The sequence below is a fragment of the Haemorhous mexicanus genome, chromosome 10 (assembly GCF_027477595.1).
Source record: "Haemorhous mexicanus isolate bHaeMex1 chromosome 10, bHaeMex1.pri, whole genome shotgun sequence".
Taxonomy (NCBI): domain Eukaryota; kingdom Metazoa; phylum Chordata; class Aves; order Passeriformes; family Fringillidae; genus Haemorhous; species Haemorhous mexicanus.
Window position 1 is genome coordinate 2,029,982 of NC_082350.1, and position 20,348 is coordinate 2,050,329.

The following is a 20,348-nucleotide window of genomic DNA, read 5'->3' on the forward strand; positions in this document are numbered from 1 at the left end:
CCGAGCCCTGCCCGGCGCTGTGGCCGAGCCCTGCCCGGCGCTGTGGCTGTGGCCGAGCCCGGCCCGGCGCTGTGGCCGAGCCCTGTCCGGCGCTGTGGCCGAGCCCGGCCCGGCGCTGTGGCTGTGGCCGAGCCCTGCCCGGCGCTGTGGCTGTGGCCGAGCCCTGCCCGGCGCTGTGGCCGAGCCCTGCCCGGCGCTGTGGCCGAGCCCGTCCCGGCGCTGTGGCCGAGCCCGTCCCGGCGCTGTGGCTGTGGCCGAGCCCGTCCCGGCGCTGTGGCCGAGCCCGGCCCGGCGCTGCCCCCTGCCGGCCCCGCTCCGCCGGGAGCCGCTCCGTGTCCCCCGTCCCGGGGCTCAGCGCGTCCCAGCGCCGCGGCCGAGCGCGCCCAGCCCAGCCGAGGGCGGGAGGTGTTTCCCGGCCCGCGGGGCGGTCTCCGTGCGGTCTCGCAGCGTGGGGAATTCCTGCTCTAGAAACGCGCGGTGGCACATTTCTGCTTTTGTCGGCTCCTTCCCCTCCCGGATTCTACTTGGCTGCTGCCCGCCCTCTCCCGCTGTTACCTCTCTCGCCCTCGTCCCTGACAGCAGGCTTTTACCATTGCTCTGGTGTTCCAAGCTTTTAACCACCGATCTCTCCTTGAAGGAAAATTTCCTTCATGTAACAAATCGTTCTGAGTTCTTGTGTTTTGGAGCGTGGCCCCGTACAAATTTTAATAAAGTGCTGCGGAAAGTAACACTTGGTTAGCAGAACTAGAAAGTGTCAAGTGATCTTCATAGCCAAATTTTCCTGTAAATACATGCAGGATACAATCCTTCTTTGGCAACTGAGACTTTACAAATACAGAAAATGTGTGTGTACACTCTTACCAACGTTTTTGGTAGTAAGACTTCATTTTATATTACTGAGATCCAAAAAAGTCACTGTGTAGTCCATTGACCTTGAGCAAAGGGACATTTGTAATTGCAAAATGTGAAGTGACAAAAAAAAGAACAGGGTATGGGCTAAGGAAATAACTCTTTCCATACATTACTCACGTCTGTTAATGCACGGACACAAGATTGTTGCTAGCTTATAGCAGCAGTTTGTAATTTATTCAACAAAATCAACAAGTTCTGTAGTTTCCAACATCACAAGTTTAAGGTGTTCACAAATTATTAGATTCTACATGAATTCTAAAATTCTTTATATGATCAGCTATTGTCCTTTATTTGAAAAGGAACTATTTATAAAGTATTAGGAGGAGCAGGGTTTGCTGAAGAGACTCGAGTGTGGTGGATCCTGGAGAAATGTAAGGAGCAGTGAAGTGATGCTGCAGTTAGAAGGAAGCCCTGGATTCCCCGTGCTGCTGTGAGCTCCCTGGCTGGGAGCTGGCAGCAGCCCTGCCCTGTTTCAGTTCTGCACAGGGGTGGGCAGGGGGACTGTGTGGGCTGCAAGGGAGTCCCCACGGCCCCTGGGCTGGAGTGGCCGAGGAAATGCACGGAGGTGATTCCTGTCCTTGTGTCTCAGCAGCCAGCTAGCAGGAGGATGAACTGTGATAGCCCCTGCCAGCACAGAAATACAGACTGCAAACGAATCCCCCTTTGGCTGCCCAGCCTGGCCGTGGTGAAGCCAGAGCCCCGCTCAGGGCTGCGGTGTCAATGCGCCAGCTCTGATGGCAGGATGAGAGTTTGAGTGGCATGGACTGAGCTGGGACAGCTCTCCTCAGTGAGCAAACCTATCTGCCTTGATTTCCAGGGTTGTTTTTCTCTAATCTTTTAATTTCTGAGCTGACAAAGATAGAGCACAGCTGAATTTTGGACTCACTGAGCACCCACAGCTTGAGCCAGTGCAGTGGGAAGATGAGGAGCTGGTTATTTCTGGGAGGAAGGTGCTCACCTTGCATTGGGAATTCCAGGAGTGGGAAATTCTTTTTGTGGTTTATCTTTATAGCTATGGTTATATTTTTTTATTTGTTCAAGCAAGACTGAGGTGTTTCTGCAATACCACAGCACACAGAACAGGCCCAGGTCCTGAGAGCACCCAGACAAAATACTCCTGTGATGTTTGCAGACTGTTGGCCATCCAGACTGAAGGGCGCCCTGCTCCCGAAGAACCTGCCAGGGCTGATGCGGCCCTGGTGCAAATCAGCACAGCAGAAATGAACCCAGTGCACCCTCATGGTGCTAGGGTGGATTTCTATTGACATGGGCAGTTAATAGCACTTTTCCCTTTGTCCTGTGCCTCTCACATCCCTGTAGCACAGAACACCTGTCATGATTTAACTTTTGTGCTTTTTCCCAGAGAACTGAGTGAGATGGACTGTTTTCTGGTGGTCACTCAGTATTTTCTGGCTGGCAATCAGAAATAAAACTCATCCACTTAAAGAGCCCAGGTGATGCAGGAGCAGGGTGGAAAAGGCAAACCCCTGAGCATGGCTGTGCTCTCAGGCTCCTTGAAGGAGGGTGCCTGTGGATCTGGCACCAGTGGATTTGACACAATGTGAGAACTGTTTTCCCGTATCACTCACATTATAGTTGAAATGTGAAATGAGCTCCATGTGGCAGCAGCCAAAGGAAAGAAAAAGGGAAAGAAAAAAAAAAAAAAAAAAGGAAGCACTCTCCAAAAGTTTCAGTTATCCCTTGAAGCTATATTACAACATCTACTGCTCTAATTGAATCAGTGTGAGAACTTTTCCCCTCCATTTAGATCATTCCTGGTCTCTGTCCACTCTTCCCTGGAGGTGCACACATTTGATACAAAGATGTGCCAGGGACACCCACACCTAGGGTAGGATTTAATATACAGTTTACTGAGTTAGGTGCTTAGAAGGAAATGCAAATTCTCATGTCTTTGTCAGAATCCATTATGATGTTCCCCTTCTTCTCTCCCTTTCCTTATAGACTCAGCACCCGGCTGAGGCACAGGAGTTTTGTCTGAGTAAAGGCCACTAGGTGTGCTCTGAGGATGCAATAGGTGAATTGATCATTTCTAGGGAGTTTGTTGGGATGAATCAGAAAACCTTCAAAGCAGTGGTGACACCTATGACAGGTGTTAGCAAGGCTGATGGTGATGAAGAGGCATTGTGGTCTCGATGCTACTCAAACCCTCCCACCCTGCTAGCCCTGAGCCAGGAGCTGCCTGGGAGGGCTCCTGTTTCACCCCTGAAAGCACAGCCCAGTCAGCATTGTAATCTCCCATTTGTTACATTTAAAGAGCATTTTTAGCAGCGTGGAGAAAATCTCTGCATGTTTCAAAGTATATATGCTGTTACATAACCCAAAATTACTCAACAGCTGAGAAAGCAAAAGCCCTGGGTACCCAAATCCAGGTCTGCTCCCTAAGTGTTCACATGTGCCAATCAATACGTGAGCCACAGAAACATATGGCTCTTGTATCAAATACATGGAATCAACTTGAATTATGAAGACTTTGAAAAGGTCCTCAGTTTAAATGTACACGGCTCTCTGAAAAGTCCAGCTAGGTTTAATGCAACAATTAAAACCAGATAGATTGTCAGGATTCATAGAGCAGGGGTAGAATTAATTCAGTATGAAAGAAATGAATGACTGGGAAGAAGACAGAAGAGCAGAAGCAGCAGGAAAAGAACAAGAATGAGTGGAGGGATGAAATGCTAATATGGGGGGAGTAGGGAGAGTGAGGAACGGAAGGGGGGAAGAAAGAAGAGAAATTAAAGATAAAGAAAAAAATGAAGGGGGATATGAGATAGGAAAGAGAAGGAGAGCATCAAGGAAAATAATGACACTTTATTTTGTAATCTGTCAGCTTTTACTTTAGAAAAACTAAGCCTGCAGCATAAAGGCTGCTACTTACATATTGAAAGTATGTGGGAGGGGTTTGGGTTTTTTTCATGGTTATATATATATATATATGTATTTATATATACATATATATGTGGGGGGTGGGGGGTGTCCATGTAATTATATGCATAGAATGACACAGAAATTTCAGTCTTCCTGGGGATCTCCCACTGTTCCCCATACTATCAGTTCTCCACCATGCCACATGTGCAGCAGCAGTAATGCCCTTTTCCATGCCATGCTGTGAGCCAGGGCTTTCTGTTTAGTTTGCTGTTCATTTCTGTCCTGCCCTCCGAGAGCTGGAAATGGGGGTTCTGGCAGTCCCTAACTTCAGGGCTGTCCCCTGGGTTGTTTGCAATTGCTGTTTCCCCCTGTTGATACTCATTGTCATTTTGCACTGACTGATCTGAAAGATATAAAATGTTTCATTATTGAATTGGTTGTTAATTGATTTGGTGCCCTTGGTTTTGACTTGTCTGTTCCTGTGTGTGCAAGCTGCTAGTAAAATAGCACAACTTTCCATGGTTTTTAGGGTTAAAAGAGTCATTGAGTGATGTTGAAACTATCTATTTGATGTTCTCCCTAAGGTAGGAGGAAGGTTAGACTCCTTTAGCTTTCTCCCACACACTGGAGAGTTTCCTATTCTCCATAGGTATCCTCAGGTCCTCCCATGATTGTGTTTACCCCTCATCCCTCCAGGGAGTGCCCCTTTCTGAGGAGTCCAAGGATTTTGTCGTTCAGTGATGGATATTTTATTTCCTGGTGCTGTTGGAAGTGGCATTTCAGCACTTTGTCAGGGACCTGTGTGCTTCATTCCCATACCCTGTCCCAGCTGGCATTGTTCACCTTTTGCAGAGTACAAAGTGTTCTAGCTCAGGCATGGAATCCCAGGTTCATTAACACTACATGGTTAATCTGTAATTTTTCTAAAACCAAAAAGGCCTCCGGCCAATGCTGGATCAATTCTGGTGTTCTGTATAAAAAATCTGAGCTTAATTTTGCTATTCTCCCTTATCATTCCCCTGTTTCATTTCTCATAATTCTAATGATCCTGTTATGAAGACAAGAAACAGAAACATGGATGTTTAACACTTAACAATGTCTTATTGTCTTACTGCTTTTGGAAAAGGGAATGGAAGAGGAAAAACCTCACATAGGGCTATAAACAAAACAGAAGGAAGTGAGTTCACTATCCATGGGAAAGCACAGCTCTCCTGTGAAGGAGATTTTTGTTTCAGTGGAGGGGAAATGCACCACTGGTCTGGTACTGAGCAGTTCTTTTCAGCAGGCTGCAGTGCTGAAGAGAAATTGTCAGGAACCCCTGCATATGTGGACCTTGGGAGTGTTTCTGAAGAACGTAAGGCCTCTGGAGTCTGAGGCAGAATCAGAACTGCATTGGAGAACTGGGGATGAAATAGTTAAAAGCTCCTTAATAATTCTACAAATTTAATGATCTTTGTAAGAACAGCAAAACCCCAGATTACTTAATGTCTGAAGTTTGAAAAAGCACAAATATAACTGAGCACCCTTCTTTTATTCCCTTCCTCCAGAAGATGGCAAAAGTTAGCTGGGCTTAACACAGGCAGAGGGAGGGAAATGTTACAGGGCTGTGTGCCCCAGTTTCAGATCAGCAGTGGTTCAGTGCTGCAGCTGCAGGGATTGATCCTGACCTGCCCTAAGTGGGGCTTGGAGCAGTCAGGCCCTGCAGCTGCAGCCCTGCTGAGATGCAGCTTGGGGCAGCAGAGGCTGCAGCTGCTCAGGAGCCAGGCAAGCCCCAGCTGGGGCTGCACCTTTCCCTTCCTCAGGGGGTGGAAATTGTCACTGACATCTCCGTGGAGATCACAGCCAGAAATGCAGCTGTGAGAAGTTTAAATTTCATACACCAAGTGTGGAGACACAAATTGCAGTATTTGTTAGTGCTCATGGTATGACAGAGCTTCTGCTGAAAAAAAATCCCTTGAGATTCACTCTTTAAGTACCAAAGAGATTAGTTCCCACTAATACAGCAGATATTTTGGCTAGGACACTGTGGAGGATTTACATTTACATAGGAACCATGACTGAAAAAAAGGAAAGAATATATAATAAGTGTATAGAAAGAAACATCAGATTGAATAGAGATTTGGCAATTAGATAATATAATTTGGCAACTAGGATTTTTTCTTTCCATCTCAGCAAGGTACTCTAGAAAAAGGAAAGAAATATTACTAACAAAATCAAAAGAGGCACAAAATAAGCTTTTATTTCTCCTGCAGTTAGTTTTGTCCCTATATTTAGCTTCTCTGGCAGTTTATAATTGCAATATTAGGAAAATATGAGCATATTTGGGTAAAATTATACACTGAAGTCAGGAGGTTTCCTGCCAGCAGAAAAGGAGAACCGGGGACTGCTTGTTTAAAGGATGCTCCTGAGGTGGCTCAGCTTAACCTGATGCTTATCCCATAGTGAAGATCTAATTTGATTCCAAGCAAATTTGTCCTCACAACTCTTTGGCCACAGGGTTTTGACAGCTGCTGTAGCTGCTGGATCGATGCTCAGAGAAGATTTGTGCCCATGGCCTTGGGAGGGAAGGGGGCAATGGCTGGTTTGGAGGACGTTTGACAAAAGCCAGCACACCAGGCAGCTGTGCTAACAATTCCTCTCCTAAATTCTCCCTGAGAGAAGGCAGGCTGTGTCTCTAATTCAGAGAAAGCTCCAAGTCTCTTCTTGGAAGGGCAGAGGTTGGGAAGGACATGGAGCTCTCACCTGTGCTTCCTTCACATGGAGCTTTGGGTGTGGACGAGATGCTCCCATTTGAACACTCATTTTCTCCTTTGGACAGTGTTCAACAGCCCAGCCATACTGTTTGTTCCACAGTAAAGTAGTGGTTGTGTCTTCTGTTAAGAGAAAATGTTCGTGTCACAGTTCACTTCTACAAGGTCATATCCTTATTCTTCAGTCTGACTGGGAAATGTAAATGAAGTGATTCCCTGGCCCTTTGCTCCCTGTGAAAATGCAAACATATCAGAACAAAACCTTGATTTTTTTTTTTCAGTTTGAAGCCTCTTAATATATCAAAATATTCGGTTTCCCATCCAGAAGCAGGAAAAAATCATGTTATCTCAACATTTTTGGCTGAGCTGAGTTTTCTGGGTAAATTCAAATGTGCAGAAGGAATATTGCCAACTGTCTGTTTTTAGCAGCATGAGAAACAATGCCAACCACGGAGAAGAGCCTGCATCGCTCCCACTGGAATGACTCAGCGATGCTCCTGTCAAGAGCCGGCTCTGCTGGGGCAGGAGAGCCCCGCAGTGCCAGGGTGTGAGCTCCAGCCCCGGGCTGTGAGCTCCATCCTCGGGGTGGGTGTGAGCTCCATCCCCGGGCTGTGAGCTCCATCCTCGGGGTGGGTGTGAGCTCCAGCCCCGGGCTGTGAGCTCCATCCCCGAGGTCTGAGCTCCAGCCCCGGGCTGTGAACTCCATCCCCCGGCTGTGAGCTCCATCCCCGAGGTTTGAGCTCCAACCCCGGGCTGTGAGCTCCATCCTCGGACTGTGAGCTCCATCCTCGGGGTGGGTGTGAGCTCCATCCCGGCTGCGTCAGCGCTGCTGGCCCTGCCTGTGCAGCAGAGGAAGCAGGCACACAATGGCTACAGTGGTAGGAAGCTTTCCAGCCTCCCCCCGGCTTCCTCCCCCAGCAGGGGCATTACCTGCCTGCCCACCCCTCTCTGCTGGGGTCACCTTCCTGTAATCCCCCCGCTCCCGCAGCTCCCTCTGGGACACAGCGAGCCGTGCTCAAAGCCCCGCAGCAACGGGGCCGTTCCCCTGTGCTCTGCTGCAAGCTCTGAAGGAGTTGCTGCAGCGTTAGTGGCTATGCTGCTGCCAGATGAAAGGAGGGCAGTACTCAGATCTAATAAATCAACAGATGTTAAAGCAATTTCTGCCTTCTCTCTTATATTGCACATCAACAGGAACGTGCTAAAGTGCTTTTTTGTACCGTTTAGCATCTGACATTTCAGCACATCTTGTGAGTGTGCATTAGGAGAATGGAATGTTACTATATTTATACTTGCAGATTTGGAATGAGAATAAAATCTGGAGAGATGCAATGTGCACATGGGATGTTTTCCAGAGGGGTTGAGGCTGAGGAAACCCAGCACAGTGAAGCTTGAGCTGCTTTGAGACTTCAGGCTGCAAATGCAGAGTCAGAGTTTTGAAATGGAACAGAAAACTGTAGAAACTTGTAGCTGCTTCTCCAAGCCCTGCTTAATTGTGGGATCACAGATGCCATTGTGAAATACTCAAACAGTGTTTGAGTTGGATTTTTGCAGTTACTCTGAAATATCTTGTTCCTTCCTTGTCTCCTCAGCTGTGGGTGATGTCCCTCAGGCTGGTGGCTTCAGAAGAGCTATTTTTAGGGAAAGCAGGCTTTTGCTGCTGAGACCTGGCAGGGCTCTGAGCTAGACCCTGCACAGCAGCATGATCTGTCCTCATGCTCTTTCAGCAGTTTGCTCTCAGATCCCTCCTTGCGCACGCAGTGAGGTCTCTGGAACCCCTCAAGCCTTCGGGCAGTACAGGTGTGTGTCTGTGTGTCAGGGCCTGAGGGCACCAACAGGCTCCAATCAGCCCAAACAGCCTCCCCTGGGCCCTCCAGCCACCTCTGTCCATGGCCCAGGAGCCTCTTTCTGCTCACCCTGAGCCCTCAGTCCTGACCTGAGCTACATGACTGCTCCAGCCATGCTCACAGCTGTGTCATTGACTGACACTGTGGCCTGGTCCCAGCCCTGCCCTGTCACTGTGGATCTGCCTGGGACACCTGGAGGGCACTGGCTGGAGCAGGGAGGAATCAGCAGCCTCGACTAAAGTTTGATATGGAAGATGGGTTTTGGGAGATGGGCTCAATGCTTAACTCACCCCAAGAGAAATTGAGCTCTGTCCAGAGGTGGAGAGACACCTCTACAAAAGGTGCAGAAGCTCCTGCCTTGTAGATCTGTGCCCTAAAAAGCAGAGGCAAAACTGCTGAAATCCTTCTTGTCCTCCTCTCCTGTATTTCTCCTCAATTGACTTGTTTGGATGTCACCTTTCCTTTTTAGGTTTGTTTCTCTTCTCCTGCCCAGGCTCTGCTTTGTGTTTTTTAAGAGTAACATCAGTATTCAGGTGTCCTTGGCCCGCTCAGCCCCTGTGCTGTGCTGGCAGGGCTGTTTCCAGCCCAGGCTGCCTTTGCAGTTAGCAGGGTCTGAGGCTGAACTGCTTTTCTCCTTCCACAGGACCCTTCCACTTTTTAATCGGTGAAGCTAAAAGGAGCACCTTAAATAAGCCCACAGCTTCCAGGGGTTTTCCACTGCAATTCAGCCACTTCTCAGGCCAAGGTACAGGAGGATGTGTCCCCTCCTGAGGTCCAGTCCCATCCCAATGCCCCTGTCCCTCTGACGCAGAGGCAAACTGGGACAGTGCTGCACAGGGGCTGTAGCCAGTCTGGCCTCAGCCGGTGAGCGTTAGCTTTAGGGCAGCTGGAAGAACGGAGCCCCGCGTCCCCAGCGCCGTGTGACCGAGCCCGGCTCAGTGTGCCCGAGCTGTCCCCACCCCGGTGTGACCGAACTGTCCCCAGCGCGGTGTGCCCGAGCTATTCTACCCCGGTGTGACCGAGCCCATCCCGGTGTGCCCGAGCTGTCCCCACCCCGGTGTGCCCGAACTGTCCCCAGCGCGGTGTGCCCGAGCTGTCCCCACCCCGGTATGACCGCGCCCACCCCGGTGTGACCGAGCTGTCCCACCCCGGTGTGACCGCGCCCACCCCGGTGTGACCGAGCTGTCCCACCCCGGTGTGACCGCGCCCACCCCGGTGTGACCGAGCCCACCCCGGTGTGCCCGAGCTGTCCTATCCCGGTGTGCCCGAGCTGTCCTATCCCGGTGTGACCGAGCTGTCCCCACCCCGGTGCGACCGAGCCCACCCCGGTGTGCCCGAGCTGTGCTGTCCCGGTGTGCCCGAGCTGTCCTATCCCGGTGTGCCCGAGCTGTCCCCACCCCGGTGTGACCGAGCCCACCCCGGTGTGCCCGAGCTGTCCTATCCCGGTGTGCCCGAGCTGTCCCCACCCCGGTGTGACCGCGCCCACCCCGGTGTGCCCGAGCTGTGCTGTCCCGGTGTGCCCGAGCTGTCCTATCCCGGTGTGCCCGAGCTGTCCCCACCCCGGTGTGACCGAGCCCACCCCGGTGTGCCCGAGCTGTGCTGTCCCGGTGTGCCCGAGCTGTCCTATCCCGGTGTGCCCGAGCTGTCCCCACCCCGATGTGACCGAGCCCACCCCGGTGTGCCCGAGCCGGCAGTTCCGGCTGCCGCCGCCAGGTGTCGCCGCGGGGCGCGGGGGGGGATCCCCTGAGGGCGGTGCCGGCGCTGGGCCGGGGCCGGGGCCGGGCGGAGGGAGCGGAGAGGCCCGGGGGAGCCCCGAGGAGCCTGGGGGAGCGCCGAGGAGCCCGGGGGAGCCCCGAGGAGCCTGGAGAAGCGCCGAGGAGCCCGGGGGAGCCCCGAGGAGCCCGGTCCAAGCGCCGGCCGTCTGCCGGCCCGATACCTCCGTGGCCGTCCCTCCCCGCCGCAGCCGGGTGGAGCGGTGGCTTTGCCGGCACGGAAATCACAAACGGCGTGGTCGGGATTTCGGTCCCAGCAGATCTGTGCGAGTGCCGGCTCTGCAGGGGCCCCGACTCTGCTGGAGCGGCTGAGCGACCAAAACCACCGCGAATCCGAGCACTCGGTGAGCTCGGCAGGTGGGAGGAAACCTCAGTAATGCACAGGGGTGCGGTCACTGGGCATTACCCGTGCACACCCACTGTCACTGTCACCTGTGCACACCCACTGTCACTCTCACCTGTGTACACCCACTGTCACTGTCACCTGTACACATCCTCTGTCACTGTCTCCTGTGCACACCTCTGACACCTGTGCACACCCACTGTCACTCTCACCTGTGCACATCCACTGTCACTGTCACCTGTGCACACCCACTGTCACTCTCACCTGTGTACACCTCTAACACCTGGGCACACCCACTGTCACTGTCACCTGTGCACACCCACTGTCACTGTCACCTGTGCACACCCTTTGTCACTGTGCACACCCACTGTCACTGTCACCCGTGCACACCCTCTGTCACCTGTGCACACCCACTGTCACTGTCACCTGTGCACAGCTCTGTCACCTGTGCACACCCACTGTCACTGTCACCTGTGCACACCCACTGTCACTGTGCACACACACTGTCACTGTCACCTGTGCACACCCACTGTCACTGTCACCTGTGCACACCCACTGTCACTGCATTACCTGTGCACACCCACTGTCACTGTGTTACCTGTTCACACCCACTGTCACTGTCACCTGTGCACACCCACTGTCACTGTGTTACCTGTTCACACCCACTGCAGGTGTGTAGGCACTGTGGTACCTGTTCACACCCACTGCAGGTGTGTGGTCACTGTGGTACCTATGCACACCCACTGCCAAGGCTGCAGGTCGAGTCCCGAGGGCGCTGTTGCCAGCTGCAGTGGAGCTGAACTTTCAGCTCCACCTCTTGGTGAGGAGAAATCAAGTGTTAAAGGGCAACCCTGGAGAATTGCTGCCCCTGGGTGTATCATTCCCACGGCTGACGTCCTTAGGGTTGCTGGCACATTCTCCACGGGGACTTTAAAAGGATCACTTACAAATACCCAATTGAATGTTCACTGCCCTTGCCCTGGGTGGAATCGGGCCAGCTGATAAATACATGTACAATCCTTTTTGGAGAAATCTCAGCTCAACTGAAATCTTGCGGGAATGAGTCCCATAAGTTAATTATATGCTGTGTAGAAAAGAATTTTATAATTTAGAATGTTGCCTTTCAAATTGCATTGAAGGCATGTTGTTCTTGTATTATTAAAAGAGGGTAACCAGTCAGCCCAGAGCTGACAGCAGGACTTATACAATAGGTGTTAGTGCCCAAACGTGTGAACAGGACGTGGGTTACTGCCTGCTCTTGTTAATGTCCAGACTTTCTCTGGACTCACTTTAAATTTTGCTGTGAAAAGGTATTAATTTTCTTCAGCTTTGTCTTTTCTACCCTTTCCATTTCCTTCTAGAGCTGTGTTCAAACATCAGGACAGGGAAGAGCCAAGCTGCTATCTCCTGTATTGAATGCTTCTGTCAAGTCTTCTTTGACTCACTAGTTCTCTCTCCTGGGAAATCCCATCTTTCAGCCATCACTTGAAATTCCCCAGGTCCCGTGTCATCAGCATGTTGAGAAGGTGAAGAAGCTGACAGCTTCAGGGCTGGTGTTTCACTCTGAAGCAGGCAGGGCTGTAATCTTCCTCCCTTCTACTTAGCACTGCTCACGATATTTTTCCACAAGCTAAGGAGTAGCTGTTATAATAACAATATAATTACAGCTCTACAGTGCTCACATACCTGAAGTTCCTACAAAGATTTTTTTGTTTCTCTGTCCTGTACCTCAAGCATCCAGGCTCCCTGCTGCCTTCATTGGCCACACTCACTCAGTCCCATGACAGCTCTCCAAAGCTGTTTGCAGTCATACCCAGGTAGATTTTGTACCAGCACCATTAGCTGTGAGCAGCAGTGTCTGACAACAGCCGTGCCTTAGTGCTTTACTGAAGTACAATTATCTCTTAAAATGCCCAGACTGGGCTGGCCTTTATATTATCCCTGTAATTGAAATTTGGCTTCAAGTGTACAGCCAGTAAATAGAGGCAAACCCCAATCCCTCAGCAGTTCATTCACCCATTGTCCAGCAATGTCTCCAGTGATTTATTTGATGAGTGTTGCTTGGCTGTGGAGGAGATGGAGTGAGCAGTGGGGTGACAGGAGCACTGATGAAAGGGCAGGTTCAACTAAGAAGCAGCTAAAAAATTTGGAGAGTGCATGGGAGATGAGTGTGTGTTGGAGATTGGAACATACATTTCTCAAAGGACTAGGAGGGGATGGCAAAATGTGTATTTTTAAATAAGCTAGCATCCAGATTTTGTTACCCTTATTTAGGGTTATCCCAACAGGCCAACTCTCAGACTTTATTGAAGTTTGCCCTTGTAATGCCTAGATTTTCTTCCTCTTTGGATTTTGTCCAGGCAAAGTAGGGAGCAGCTATCAGTGAGTTTCCAGTAGTGCTCTGAGTAGAGGGAATGGCCAGAACATACGAAAATAAGATAGCATTGCTCATTTTAAGAAGTGGCAAATCTGGCCTGTAGATATCACTGCTATTTTCCCACTTATCCAGAGTATTGGTCACGTGCCAGCAGAAAAAGCTGCCAACGAAAACGTTTTAAGAAAGGAAACACTGTTTGAAGCCTGGCAGTAAATGTTTTCCTTCCCCTGAAATATGTGCTGAACATATATAAAGAAGGAAGAATCAGGGGTGTCTATCAGGGGTGTCTAGTGAGGTTTAACATTCTGTAATCATATGGATGAATTTGTTAACATTTTCGCACTTTCTTCTTTAACAGATGAACATTGTAACTAATGGGTTTTAGTTAGAAACAGTACTTAAACACTGAAATGAGAGACAGTGCAATGCAGTTGGATAAATCCATTAAAAAGGCATTGGTATAGCATTAAAATGCCAACACCATGAATTCTTTGTCAGTTTAAAATTCCTTTGCTGTTCTGCCACTTTCTTTGTTTCTCTCTGCTCCTGTTTTTCCTTGTAGCTGAAAACATCAGATGACCACGAGGGCGGAATGTGCAGCGGTGCTGTCCCCCAGGATGTGTGGCTGCAGCCTCTAAGCCGTGTTCCAGCAGCCAGGATCCACGTGGCTGATTGTTTTGCAGACACAGTGGTGGCGTATTTCTGCATTTCTGAACTTGTTTTTCAGGCTCGGTGGCCGCCTGCACCGTGGAGCTCGCTGCTGAACGACAGAAATTAAGCACTTGTCAGGCAGCAGCAGTGCGTCAGGGCGAAGAGGAACTCACAAGACTAAAGTTTACACGAGGCAACAACAAAATCTACTGTGCCATTCTGTGAGGCAACAAAGGTAATTTGTTATGCAACATAATGAGGACTTGTGTGTGATAGGCAGCAGTGGCTCTTGGTTACAGGGCACTGACATCAACAAGCACATGCAGAGCTCACGTATAAGGGAATTGCTATACATAGCACAGAATTCGAAGGCTTGGTTGTTATTACAGGGCGTTTTTCCATCTTAAAACTTGCAGAATAAACAAACACACTGAGACTGGTCCTGCAGTCTTTATGTTATGGGTAGGACCTTCCTCATTTCCTTTTGGGTTGGTCTGTGTCTCAGACTTGACCATCAGCCTGGGGACCACGAGGACAGGGTCACAAGTGTCACCCATTTCATGTGGCTCTGACACATTTGGCAAGCCTGCCAGCCCACACAATGACAGGGGAAGAGCGAGGGCAGCAGAAGTTAGACATGGTCACAATGCTGTTTGCTGCTGCCCAGAAGTCTGTGATGTGTGATCCCACATGCCCCACTGCTGCTGCTCCCACATGCACTCAACAAGGCAGTCATCCCTCCTGGTGGGAGGCAGGGGTCCTGCACCTGCTTTGCAGACTAACTGCAGTGTGCAGTGTGTGCACAGAGCTGAGAATGGAGCCCTGGCCTGGAGAGCAGAAGGGCTCATCTGCTTTGCCATATCACCTCTCAAAGCAAATCTACCTGCTGCTGTGATGGGGCCTCTTGCTCCATGATGACTTAGGCTGCTCTCTGTCTCCAGAGCTGCAGCTAGACCCAAAGATCCTGTTTGCTGACATTCCAGTACTGTCTCACAACTGCTTGTGTAACTCACTGTTGGGTATGTGTTCTCCTGGCCCGCACTGAATGTTTCCCTTGTCATCCAGCTGAGAGAGTCTGCAAGCAATCTCTTCCTGAGAGCTGCAAGAGAGAGAGTGGGCTCGAGCCTCACTGATGAATTAATGCAGAAGAAACAAGGAATCAAGACTGTGCCACATGGCCTGCAGAGGACTGAGCTGAAATTGTGTTGGTAACCTTTGTCCTGGCAATCTGCAGGGCTGGTTCTGTTTCTTCACTGTACCTGTAACACTGTACCTTGCTCATGACACTTTGCAATAGTCATACTTAAACAAATAGTGTATTTCCATGAGTGCTGTATTAATCTAGAGTAAATGCTTGCTTTTTACCTCAAAACCTGGTTGGCCAGACCACGTCAGGGGAAGCTGCTCCTGCAGGAAAGTCAAAGACCCCCATTGCCTGGCGTGCTGTGCCTTGAGTATCATTGCCAGTGGCAGGATGTTGCAGTTCTTCTGCCTGTGCCAGTGACTCAACAAGGGCCTGATGTGTTTACTCCTGCTCAAACAGGAGCCACAGTTACAGCAGCAGTACAAATAAGGGTAAGCCACTGAGTTAACACTACCTTGGTCAAGTTACTTCATCTCTCAGTGACTTGAGGTGTACAGGACAATCATCACTGTGAACTTGCTCTCTGGTGCTCCAGGATTTAACCAAACACACTGAAACAGCTGAAAAAAAGTGGTGAAACAAGCACTGTTTTAGTTCTTTATGGTCTAATGCTGGACATGACACTCAGGTCAAGGTATTCAAAGCAGGATGAGACAGAAAAATGTTCCTTTTGGTGCTGGAGAGGGACCTGTAGTGTGCCAGGTGCCTGCCATTCAGCAGTGGCCTCTTCACATTAAGAGGCAGATGGGTTTGTCTGGCCCCGTTCTCTAATGCATTTTTTTTCACAGCCTCTTGAAAAATAGGGATCTAGTCCTGACTGAAATATTTTAGAAGCCACTGTGACAGAAATACTTCATGATGATACTGGTTATTTTAATTTAAGACATGCTGATTTAATTACCAACCAAAGTAATTAAATTAAGTCTAACCAAATTAATATTGCATCATAAGAAGCGCTAAGATTCCATACTGTGAGGATAAGAAGCAAACCAACCCTTTCATGCAGAAGATGCTATCGGGCATTTGCATAGATATTGTGTATGTAATTAAAGCCATCCTTAACGTGTAATGCTCTTATTGCAGCCCTTGCTATTTTGTAGCAGTTGGTAGATCCTGTAATGAATGAGTATAAAAATATTCCAGGGACTCTAGAAAGCATTGCAGTGACTTTGCAGACAATGACCCTCTTAAAGTAAACTCCACAAGCATCCTTGCTTTTTCCCAGGGAAACACCTTTTTAGCATCCACCAGGATGAATGCCACGGTGCCTCAAGGAAGCGCCGATGCCGGCAGCGAGGGCTCGCAGGTGAGCCCCGGTTGGCGCTGCGTGCAGCGAGGGCAGAGCGTGCACAGCGCTCTCCGCAGAGCCGGGGATGGGCCGCGGGCCGGGGGCAGGGGAGCGGCAACTCCGGACAGCCCCGGGCCGGGCCCTGGGGAGGGCAGAGGAGCCAGCCGCAGTGCGGGCAGTGAGGAGGGGAGGCAGCCCGGTGAGCGGCTCCCGGGGGGTTCGCGCTCGGCTGCGCGGCGGAATTGTGCAGCGGCAGCGATCCCGTGGCAGACGTGCCCCGGGCTTGTCTTTCCGCCTGAGTGCACTACTTGCAAATGTCCTCTGCTCCCTTCTCTGCAGCGCTGCTTTGGGAGCATTCCAAGGTCAAGGCTGCGGGCAGCGAGCGCTGTGAGAGCGGTGCCGGTGCCGCCGCTCACGGCCTGGCCCGTGCGACAGGATGGTTAATCCCATACACCTGTGCAGTACCTAGCGCACGGCAATGTTTTCCCCACAGCTTGCTGCTCCTGCCTGGCAGCAGCACGGTTCATGTGACTTTGGCTGAGCCCTGATGCCTGTCCCCCAGCATCAGGCACAACACGACGAAACAGCTCAGTAATGTTCAGCTGAATAAAGTATCACACGTGGAACTTGCACTGATGCCATCAGCAGACTGCCAAAACGAGAATGAGTGCAACTATTCAAAAACAGAGTTAAGCATTTGGACTGAAAGCAGGTAGGGTAGCAAATGGATGTGTGGAGTTGTGTGTTTTAGGCCTGTACTCCTGTTTTCAAGTTGCTGTGTAAGGGTCAAGTTCGTCTGGGTTGGGATGGTGGAATTTGCTCCTTGGAACAAAGCCTGCTGCCCCGTTTCTCCCTGCATGGATGGGGTTTTATTGCAAATGGTGTGTCTGTACTGCTTCAAAAGTCAGTGTTGTGCCAAACTGCACCTATAGAAAAGCCTTTTCAAAAGTCTGGAATTTTGACCATCACAGGATTAAGAGAAGTGAAAACTAATAGATATTCCTTTATCCTGCTTGCAGCAGATGCTACAACAGGTGACTGTCAGAGACAGGATGGGTGTGGCTCTCAGGGTCTGACAGGTGACCAGCCAACTTTTGTTGACCAAATGGGTAGTTTTTATATTGCAATCTAAAGCCAGATTCAAAGTGGGTGTGTTTGAGGTATTTGTCAATTGTTAGGTCTTGATAACTGCTGTGAGTAAGATGAAACTTTGAATTAACCACTTTGAAAGTCATAACAGGTCGAGTATCTAATAAAAAATGAAAGAATGAAATTAGTGGGAACAGGAGAGTTCCCACCAGGGCAAGAACAGCTCCCTGAGAGCAGCGGGCAGCCTTTGCAGGGGCAGCTCATGTGTTCTCTTCTCACAGCTGCTTGCGTCTTCTCCTCTCCTCTCGAGACTGCGGCTTGGCTTTGCTCTCACTCTGTTTGTTGTCAGTACAGGCTGATTTGAATATTCTGAGTGAAAACAGTTACAGTCTCAAAATCTGCCCCCAGGAGAGTTTCAGATGTGTTTTCAGAAGTGGTCATGCAAACAGCTCTCTCCTGGTAGTTACTTACCTCCTAGCCCAGCCTTTCTTATTTCTTAGCCACAGAGCACGAAATACCCAGAAATCTGCTGCATTCACACCATGCAGAGCTCGCTCACTGGAAGGGAAACGTTTCAGAGTGATGTTTTCCCCAGCGCTTCCTTTTCCAGGAGCTGTGATTGGCACAGGGTGTGTGTTCTCCCGGGGCTCCCAGGCAGCCCTGGGGAGCGCTGCCTCTGGGGCTGAGCCCTCTGTCCCGGGCCTGGCTCAGCCCCTGGGCTCCCCTGCACACTCCCCGCAGGGCTGCTCATCCCTGAGCGCTGCTGCTGCCTCAGGATGGCCACTCTGGGGCTGCTCCTCCTCTTCCCACGGCCAAAGCAAAGTGCTGAGCACCCCCATTCCCACAGGTACCCCGTGCTGGAGCAGTGAGAGCTTGGTGCTGCTGCAAGGCATCAGTCTTGCACTTCGTGTGTATTTGTGAGGGGGGTCTTGGCTGCTCTGGGGTTTTCTTGTGAGGCTCCAGATCTTTAAAGTTATGTTAAGAAAAGAAACTTTCAACTGTAAAAAACTCAATCCATCCCCAGTTTTGGTCCGTATAAAAAAAGGAAAGAATTTAAATTAATAATATAAAATTAAATATAATTTTTGCCCTAATGGTTGCACAAAAAATTAGAAATTAGATGCAGCTGTTACATAATACTGTAGGCAGAAATTAACTGATAATTAATAAGGGGGAAAAATCATACTTTAAAAGTTATTTTCATTATTTAAATGGTAAGTGTTGCCAATATCATCTCTTTAATGACTAAATTCAAGATGGTAATACTGCTTTCTCCTCCAAATAATGTTATAACAATATGTAAAATATCTTTAATACTGTTAGTTCATTAGAATTGGGCAAGCATAGACAAGCAGAAAATGCAGAACAGCATGAAACCAATTCCTTGGGGACTTCACAGGACCATCAGGACATTCTCACTACTTATCAGAAAATATGTAAATAGCTCCTGGCTCCCTTGCTTGCTCAGATAGGGAGGCAAGATCTTTTCCATAAGCCTTCTTCCAGGAAACTCACCCTTCTCAAGGTGTGTGGTGAGAAATGATAGTAAAACGAAAAAGCAAGAAGGATAAAAGGCAACACTAGATAAGGACAAGAATACAAAGGGATCCTGGGAAGCAGAGAGGGAGGGGCGTGGGTTGTCAGGATCTGAAGAATGCTGAATACACTGATAAGGTGAGATGAAACCTTGGCCAGGAGTCTGTAAGTTGGGCTGGGCAGACAAGCTGTCTGCAGGCTGAAAAAACCAGCTGTGGCAGTGGACATACAAACAGGATTCCTTCATGGCAAGGGCAAGAAAGTGAGCAAGTGGATTTGTCTCTGCAGTAGCTCAGTACCTATTTTTACCCTTTCAAGTTATGCTGAGGTGCCACAGCTGCATTCAGTGCATGGGGACCATCCTTACTTGGACAGCATCATCTGTACAGGGATGGCTGGTGGAGGGTGGAAAAAGGGAAGTGTTGGCTGTGCTCTGTGGGAGGAAATTGGAAATTTGGATTAAGGAACTATCTCAGGATCACTCCATGAAGAATTAGAGCCAGCAGTGCCTTGCTGCTCGATGTTCTCTGAAATTTGACACATTGGCTCCCTTGACATAGATGGTCATACCAGAATGTCCAAAGGAAGCAGAGTCCTTTCAAAGCAGGGTTTAACCTACACATGCCATAAAAGCTACTGATAAAGTGCTGGCAAAAGTCAGTCAGTCATGGAGAACTGTGCCTCCAAATCTGTAAATTCTGATGCAGATATAAACTCAAAAGCACCCAGAGTCAATGAGAGTTACTGGTGCAAAACACTTCCTAAGATCCTGACTGTTTTTCCTAGTTGTTCCTTCTCAGCTGCTTGGGTTTTCATGACATCTGCCATTGATCCATATGGGTGTTAGGAGAGGTGCCTGGAGGATGCCTCAACTCAGATTATTGAACCACTACTTCTAGATACAGAACTAAGTACTAAGCACTAAGTACTGTACCTTCTGTTTTGAAAAAAAACAACTGAACATATCCTTTCTCCTTGAGGAAGCAGTTGTTAAGAAGTCACAAGTACATTGGGAAAAGAAGCCAGCCACTGTGTTTTAGCCTGGCTAAGTTCACTCATCCCACATGTGCAGTGGGAAAGGGCAGGGTCCATGCAGAGAGCACCATGAGTGGCCAATGAAGGGGGTGTTTTCCTGTGGTGTGGGTTTATGCCAGGTAAAATTGGGACTGAACTCTGACTTCACAGCTCCTGTGACTCCAGTGGAAGCTGTGTGCGCAGAGTGCCCCAAGCCCTCCTCCACAGGTGAGGGTGAGGTTGCAATGTGCTGATATAACTGGTGGGCACAGATGCTTGTCCAAGGGGAGGGAACCAGCACCCTGCAAGAAATGAAAAGGAACTGCTGCTACCTGGGCTTTGTTCTGTGTCACTGGGAGGGACAGCTCTTCTCCTTCCAGAGGACAGGGGCAGGGAAGAGATCTGGCACTGAGGATCCCCAAAGCACACTCGTCTGCAAAGAGAGGAGCCCAGAAAAGGAAATTCTGGGCGAGGGCACTTCAGGTTCCTTTGTTCTGTGACATTGGTTTTTCTGCCCTGCTCAGAACCTTATTTGTGGCTAGCAGAGCTGTAGGAGAGGGTCCGGAGCTGCTACTGTTCATTGCAAGTTATTGCCCATACCATGCATTAAAAGAATGACAGGCGTCAAAAATGTAATGTTGCCATGCTTTTAGCATATATTCCAAATTTTCAGGTCTGAAACTTCTTGTTAAACCCTTCTTGCAAGTACTAAAATTTACAAGAGATCATTAACTCAAGTTCCTCT